At 27.7% G+C, this 8,701-nt stretch overlaps 1 long non-coding RNA gene across 2 annotated transcripts; it reads left to right on the forward strand.

Moving 5' to 3' along the window:
• The first annotated feature begins 204 nt into the window (after positions 1 to 204).
• On the forward strand, positions 205 to 6,015 carry LOC118644563. 2 transcript variants are annotated; one of them, XR_004962334.1, is made up of 3 exons: positions 210 to 590; positions 1,973 to 2,160; positions 4,775 to 6,015. It is a non-coding gene; the product is annotated as an uncharacterized LOC118644563 (long non-coding RNA). The 2 variants fall into 2 exon arrangements; XR_004962333.1 differs by lacking the exon at positions 4,775 to 6,015 and having other exon boundaries at positions 205 to 590; positions 1,973 to 2,638.
• Positions 6,016 to 8,701: the final 2,686 nt, after the last annotated feature.

An 8,701-nucleotide genomic window follows, 5' to 3' on the forward strand; every position in this document is an offset into this window, starting at 1 on the left:
AGGTTTTGATCATTAGTGACGAAACTAATGGAAAATTTATGACAAATCGGTATTATTATGTTTTCTCGCAATTTAAAATTATTAGATTGTTGAAAAAGTTAATATTAAGATTTGTATAATATAAAAATAAACATTTATTAGTAATAATGCAATCACAATACTATAGTGAATATAATTATTTTTTAACTTTGCTGACTATTTATATAGTAACAGTAACTAACAGCTCTTGCTTGCGTGGTTAAAATAGCTATAAAGATATATAGTAAGCATAAAAAATAACTAATTTTAATTGAATTTTGGTATTTAAAATAATTTTTTTTCTCAGAGTATTTTTTATTTAATGGAAAGATTTTATGAAAAAATAGCGCACATAGCAACGCTATAACACAATTGCCAAGACAATTGCTGAATAAGAGAAGCAATTCAATTTTTTTTTATCAGAAATACAATTGTTCTGGAGATGTACCTACAATTTACCTAACCTCTATAAAATGTATTACTTAACATTTGAGGAAAATAACATCATTATTGACATGGATTTGAAACTCAACTTCGAGTTTTGTTTGTGAAAAAGAAGCACGCTTACGAAAGTAAGCTATGAAAACAAATGTTTCAACATGTCATATTTTATAAAGATTTTACGTCTACAATACATATTGCTGTTTGATATAAAGCCCATTGATTAAGGGGATTAGAGAGTCAAATTGCTTGAAGGTTGTATTTTTCTTTGACAAGTTTTTGCGACTAACTGAATAAATGTACAAAAGTGTAGTTTTGAGGGATTTATTTAACGTATAAAGAGTTAACAAAAATATATTTTTTATTGATAAATAAATGTAAATATATATTTATGCATATACCTAAAGTATATATCATTTCCTTTGTTTAACAATAATATCTAGGCTCTTAGTTCGATCATAGCAAATTTTAGTGAACAATCGTCAAGAGGCCGCTCTTAGATAAACCTCTACAAAATATATCGAATAAAAAATAATAAAATGGAAGCTATTATTAATAAAATTTATTTAAAAATTTAACTTTAGTCAACTTTAGTTTATAACTGCAGTTTAAATTTTTCGATATTGATAATAGCTACCATTTTGTTGTCTAAAAAAAATGCTATTATATTATTTGGTGTTATGTGCATACATTTTTTAATATATTAGAATTAACATTAATTAGCATCGCATCTCAGAACACAACAAAATTATGAACAAAAAAATACTTGGAAAAGAAAATTTTGGTGTTTCTAAGTAATCATTCTTCCTATATTTATAGCTAGCGGTTATCTATCTAACTAGACATTGTATAATCATTTATAAACACTTAAATGCGAATATTAAATGTATACAACTAAAAGTTAAATTTTTGCAAGTTTTGTTCTATACAACAAACATAACTAATTAATTATTGTATATTAATTTATTTATGTTATATGTCATTAGAATTAATAAAATTGCTAATATTGTCGATCATAACGATAAAATAAGTAATTAAATAATCCGCATATTCTTCTTAAATTGTACAAACTGTAACGAAATAATAAATATATTTATAAATATTAATTTATAAGTATTAATAAAAGATATATTTTATTCAGTAAACTAAGCACACCTCAAAAGAGAGATAAAGTAAAACATAATTTTTAAAAAATTTTTTAATTATTTGACCAATGCTTTATTATTAATCTTCTGCAGTATTTAAAATTTGTTAAATGCCTTGTTTTATTTTATGTCATGTATGTAAAATATTGATCTCTTTACGTTCGCATTCGTTCGCATTCTATTTCTGTAAAATTTTTGTTACATTTGTGTAAATAAATTAAATTAATATGTTGAATTTCCGCTAAAGTACAATGGTCACATAGTTACTATTTACATCAGAATCACAAATATATAATGTTATAATTTTAACTATGCATTAATATTAACAGTGATAATTAATAATAAATGTCTAATCTCTTTTTTTCAAGTCAGTTCTTTATGACTGATCTACATTTACTCCATGGTGACCGTCTTAACAAAGATACCCTCAGTGGTTTGCCACTGTTTTCGAAAAATAATACTACAATTAAAAATCCGATATATGATTTTGGATTTGGATCAGGATTTTGAGCACAGAGAGCAAAAATGCGTCACTGATTATCACTACCAATGTCTGGTAAGTTTCACTCATTATTTACATATGCAAATTAAAGAGCATTATAATATATGATGTTAATCAATTACTGTGTACATCTACTGTTATTAATCATTATTTCGATAACGAATAAATTGTGATAATGCCAACACTTGCAAGTTTATGTAAATATATCATGAGTTACATGTAGAGAAATTTACATCAGGATTAGTGAAAATAAATGAGACAATATCTTTTTTTCAACTCGATTATTGTGAGTACTTTTAGTATAATACACGTGTTTTCGATACCATTTGATACGAACTTTACTGAACAGCTAAAGAATACATATAAGGCTATATATTAAGACTATATATGGGGTACTATATAACTGAATCAAGTAGATTATAGTGCTTATACAAGTAAGTTGCTCGAAAACTTGCTACTAAGCAATATATTAGCAGTTAGGCATGCTCTAACATAAATTGATTTTTGAACATTATTTAGCGGGAATAAAAAACGGGCATTAAAAAAAAATTATTTTATAAGGATAAAATAACAAACATGCACACGTAGACACTCATACACACATAACTAAAAAATATATTTTTTTAGGGGGGAGAAATTTATACAAGGTTGAGTATGCATAAAAAAATGCATAACAATTTTAAGCTTTGATATATAACAACTAACACTTAACTGAACAATTTTTCTTATGAATTTTTATTTTCTGCTATTGGCATAATTACATTTAAGAATAAAAATTGATTAATAAATCTGATCTCTTTTATAAGACCTTATTTAAAGTGAATATGTTAACTTTGGTTAATCTCTTTATTTTCTTTCTTTTCTAATTATTCCTACTTTTCTTAATAATATTTCTTGTTATTAATATTACTGTCACAAATATCTTTTGCTTTTTATTTTATATGCTCGAGATAAAGTAAAAAAACTCGAGAACTTTAAATTACATGAATTTACTTAAACATATTGAATTTTTAAAATAAAGAAATAAATCCACAGCATTTAAAAGAAAGCATTCAGAATGACTACACACATATATTAGGATTTACCGAAACAAGTAAAGAAATTTGTAAAGAAATTTCAAAGAAACTGACAAATTTGCAAACAATCGAACATTTTTGTTTCTCATGTATTTTATTATTTTTTTCTTTTCAATCTGAGATATATTGAATTTTTTATTCATCCTTTTTTTTTGTATATTAATCTATAATTTCCTGTTGTTTTATTTTTTCCAATTCTTACTCGTTATTGAATAATCCACGTGGAACCGTCTTTCAACTCTAATGATGAATCCTTTCTTCAAAATAATATTTTCTTCTTCATCTTCTTAATATATAATTGATGAGATTTCCCCTGAATCTTTTTGTAAACCAGTTTCCTTCATCTATCCCTTTTTTCCTTAGCCCTTTTGATACAGAGTTCGGTTCTGCAAACATCGATAACCGCTATATTGTTTCAAATAGATTTTCCCTACAGTATTCCCATACTCCAATGGCCTCTCTTATCTTTCCCGAATTCTCGTAATTGTATTTTATCATTTCGTTCCTCTTTCTGTGATCATATAAAACTTCTTTCTTTTTCTGCCCTCTTATACATTTATATTATATTTTTTTATTGTTTAAATATTCTAATTTAAATGTGGTACATTTTATAAATAAGTCAGAATTAAGATATTAATATTAATTTTTTTTATTTAAACGAATAGGATCTAATAACTATCAATTACGTAATACACATACAAAATCATACTTATACACACGAGTTTTATTAAATTTAAGCTTTTTGAAGAAAAATCTCTTCTCACGTTTATTACTTTTGGACACATTGAATAGATTATTAAAATTCATCAAAATGATGAAAGTCTTTCAGTTTTATGACACTTTTAAATGGTTTTTAAAATTGATTTCATATTTCTTTTCTTTGTTTTCTTTTTGTACGGGATCTTACAATTCTGGTAATAGATTCTGTTTTTTTACGTAAATAAAGATACACATGAATCTATGGTTGATAAACGACATAAAAATTGTTTTTTGTTATCATTGTACTTATAGTCAATCATTATCATAAAAACAGTTTTTATTTATAACACATAATACATTTTAACAAATATTGATAGATATTAAATTAATAAGATTAATAGTAATAATAAGATTGATAGTAACATCGAATTAAATTGAACTGTAACATATGTGATGTCTCAAATATGATATAATTGTTATCTAATATATACAATAATATTATACAGAAAAATATTTTTTTTTAAGTGAGTAATTTAAACGCATATAAAATTAATTGTGTTTATTATATAAAGTTGACATGTAACTAAGCATAATTAGCTAAACTTATTCTGCATTTATTCAATTAAAGCACGCTTGATTAATAATATTTTGATATATCCAAATAGTGATTAAAAATATATATTTAAATATTCTTTAACATGATTTGAACAGCTATACATCTTTCATTTCTCATGGCAAGATCGACAATTCGTTAAAATTTTTCGTTACTGGATATTTTCCATAATCAAACACTTATTCACTCACAAATTAATCCATCGTAATCTTATTCGGAAGGTTGATCCTCCGATAATTAAGAATGCAGTAGTATTCGTATCGAAATCCCTCTGTTATAGATCTGCCGGGGCTTCTCTTTCTTGCAGCCATAATCGGAACCTCTCTGTCCCCTTTCCCTTCCTCGCCCACCCTCCTAAGTCTAGTGAGTTATTAATGGCTATAAAACGCTATCGATTATCGTTGCAACCATCCGAACTTCTTCTGTTAATACCAATAAAATGTATAAATTATCTCCTACTTAATTTTCCTTAATTGCAACGTTGATATTTTATGTTGTCGCCTTATTTTATCTCTATTTTATGCTATAACTTACGTTTAAATTACAGATTGACTCGAAACAATTTAATCTTTGATAACGATTACATGCGCAAATACATGACACTAATACTCAGAGCACAAGCCTTTTTTTTTAACAATATAGATTGCGTAAAAAATAAACAATACATTGCTGCATTAAAAAATTTATAAACATGTTAATTTATAAATACAGTACATCAAGAGCCGAGGAATAATTAGCGCAATATTTTTAAACGCTTGTAATAGCTGGTTATCCAAAGCTCGCGTTGTTTGATGCATCATTGATACAGAGGGATGGATCAGTAATACGGATGCGATCGATCATGACTAAAAAGACCATTCGTTTCGCGCGCCAATAAAACAGGCCACTGGAGATAAGTACGTGATCTAGTTTTATTTTTTTCCATAGTATACCTTATCGGCGAAAAACCTAAAAAATAATTTTTATTTAAAAAAAATTCCGAAACCAAATTGATTTACTATTTTAAGGTCAATTGAGGTGCAATAATGCATAGGCAGGATGTTTATTACCGGTAAAAGTCTAAAATTTTTAGAATTTTTTTACTGTTGAAAATTATGGATTTTCAAGGAATTTTATTGGTATTCAGGAAATTTTTGGAAGTTTATACTTTTGAATTTAAATTCTATCTTTTCCATCTGGCAAAATTATTTCTTTATTTTTTTTTTAAATACAAAATAATCGAATTTTTAAGTACAAATAGTATGTTTATTCTCGTTTAATTTTGGAGTTTTAAAAAATCAATAATAATAGAAGACATACGGCTGTGGTCATATGTTAAGCTTTTAATTTTATATAAAATATGCAAAAATAAATTAATGGAAATGGTCAATATTTTAATAAATGGATCCTTATATTTTATTACAATACATCATCATAAACGTTAGTGCAAACGCAATTGAAATCTGTTTATCCGAAATTTAACATTACGGAATTTTTCCAAGAGTGCCTAGTATATATATATGACCATATAAGAATATAAGAATATATTATTTTGAATATTCTAAATTAGTTTAGCGTTTAATCTTTTTAAATTTTATACTTTTATTAAGCCAAATTTATGTATTGTGTATATAGATATGTATATAACATTTAGAGTTTATACAATTTTGTTAGTTCTTTCTCATAACTAATATATAATTAAAATCAAGTGGTTTTTTTGTTATTGTATAATTAAGGAACATTTAAAAAGTTATATATAATAAAATAAAATTTTCAAGTTGCTTAAAAAATTTTCTACACCTAGAATTTTAAGTAAAATTTTTAGAAAATCCAAAACTTTTCAGAGAATTTTTTTTTACAAAAATTGAAATTAAATTATTTTAATAGATATGCATTATACGCTAATGTAATTTAATTATTAAACTCGTAGATATAACTTGTTCATAATGACGTTATTTGTTAAAAATTGCACAAAACAATAGCTATTAGGAATGACGATATATTAATGTAATAATATTATTTCGAGGAAATATCAAAGCGCGTAGTGGCGTGTGTCTGCGTTCACATGAAAATCGTTTTCATATCGTTTATTAAATTACCGGCGTGAAAACTTTTCACGGCATCTTGAGCAGCCGTCGTTAGAAGAGCGAGCGGAACAGACGGGCGCAAAAAAAAAGAGGAGATAGAAAGACGCACAGGCAGGAGCGTTCACGCGGAAAATTTAGTACAAGTCCAAAGTGAAGGCGGTGGATCGCTTCTCCATGTCGCTCTTATCCATCTCCAGCGTGGCGCAAGTCGGAAAGCGAAAAGCGATCGATCAAAAATTGATGAAACCAAGCTTCCCCGGGCGAGAGACAGTAAATTCGACGTCCGCGAAGACGTAAAGCCTGCAAGGCACCTCGATAATGGCGCCGCGCCGGTGAGGGCGGTCGAACACGAATCGAAGAGAACGGGCTAACAATTTCCGCGTAAGCTACGCGAGAGAGCTTCCGAATGCATCTTTTATCTCGCCTCGTCGAAACGATTGATATTCTACTGCTATAGCGTTGCAGCTACATTCATGGTAACAATGCATATTGCGTAATTAAAGATCTGATATATTGTTGTATATCTTGTGATCTTGTGATCTACGGACTCCATCTTCGAGAGTTAATTATTCTTCATTTTCATTTACGTCAGGAACTCTCGTTTCTTCGCGTCCGAAATCGATTGGGGAGGGGAGGGCAGGGTGGGTGAGTTTGTCGAAAAGTTGTATGAAGTTTTCGTGGAAATTAATCACGGTTCATATTAAAGCACATCGAGCTGTAATTGGAAACCTTGGAATCAAAATTGATAAAATTTCCTTTTGATGTCGATAATATGACCTTATTACCTCGCTCGGTACTTTTGCTAAGCAAATTAACTTCAACTTAAACTGAGTTTGGCGAACAGACTCTTAAACAGATCTATGTTTGTCATAAACAAATTTGGAGCAATATCTTGAAATTTTATTGAAACAGGTATGAAATTAAATTACAGAGAGTAAATTGGACCAAGATTAAGTTAACCAAATATCCGTTTCGATTGCAGTATCATAAATTCGCAATAAAATGTTCTAACGGATTAATGTGCTTTACATATCATCTAGATATATTTCCATATGTAATGCAGGGTGGAAGAATCCCTTGCATTTTTGTACGATTCATCGCAGTAATAAAGTGAGTTAAGACGGATCTCGCATGATGGGTGACCGACGACAGCCACGAAACGTAATTCTCATTGGCCAATCTCCGTAAACTCGGTCGAGGCTTGGGATAATTCTCGCGAAAATCCACCGACGATATGCGCGACATTACGAGTACGGCATTAGCGAGTACGTTGAAGGAATTAAGGAAGCTCTGAACTTTAAATTAGCGATTACACATATATTCGTATGTTCGTCCGTACGATAGAGCTCCAGCTTTGTCACGATATTACGGAAAATAATTATCAGTGATTAATATTAAACCGTGATATGTGTAATACATTTCAAATTGAGAGAACGTCAGCATGATTTTAGTGATATTTCTTATAAATACAAGTCCGTTACAAATAGTTATCAAGTAATTTAAAAATTAATCGTATAATTATGACAATTAAACCAAGCTGTGGAATGTGATAAATGTTAAAAAATTATACACTGAAAAAAATCCTTGGAAAACCTGTGAGGTGCAGTTAAGTAATTATTTAAAATATTTAGTTGTTATAAACAAATGATAATGATAACAAAATTATAACGATATTAACAAAACGGTTGCTAATAATTATAAACATTTTGTTTTAATTACATTATTTTGTTATAATTACTTTATGTTTAGTTAGAAATATTTTACTAAAGCCTTTGATAAAATTGTTTTAACTAAACGTAAGTTTATAATATTTTACTCTCTCTCTCTCTCTCTCTCTCTCTCTCTCTCTCTCTCTCTCTCTCTCTCTCTCTCTCAATATTTGAAATTATTATTATTTCAATAAAATTTTGTATTATCAAGAGAACTATAAACACATGTAATAATTATAAAAATAGAGTTTCTAACCGTAATTATTTTACAATATAATTAGTCACAAATATCAAATACTTTTCTCTTAAAGTGGAAAAGTACATTTTGGTATTATAACAAAATCTATGCATAAAAATAAATGCATAAAAAGTATAAATTTTTAAAATTTTATGCATAGATTTTACACGTACAATGTATTGCGTCAAGCAAAT

The sequence above is a fragment of the Monomorium pharaonis genome, chromosome 2 (assembly GCF_013373865.1).
Source record: "Monomorium pharaonis isolate MP-MQ-018 chromosome 2, ASM1337386v2, whole genome shotgun sequence".
NCBI classification, from domain to species: Eukaryota; Metazoa; Arthropoda; class Insecta; order Hymenoptera; family Formicidae; genus Monomorium; species Monomorium pharaonis.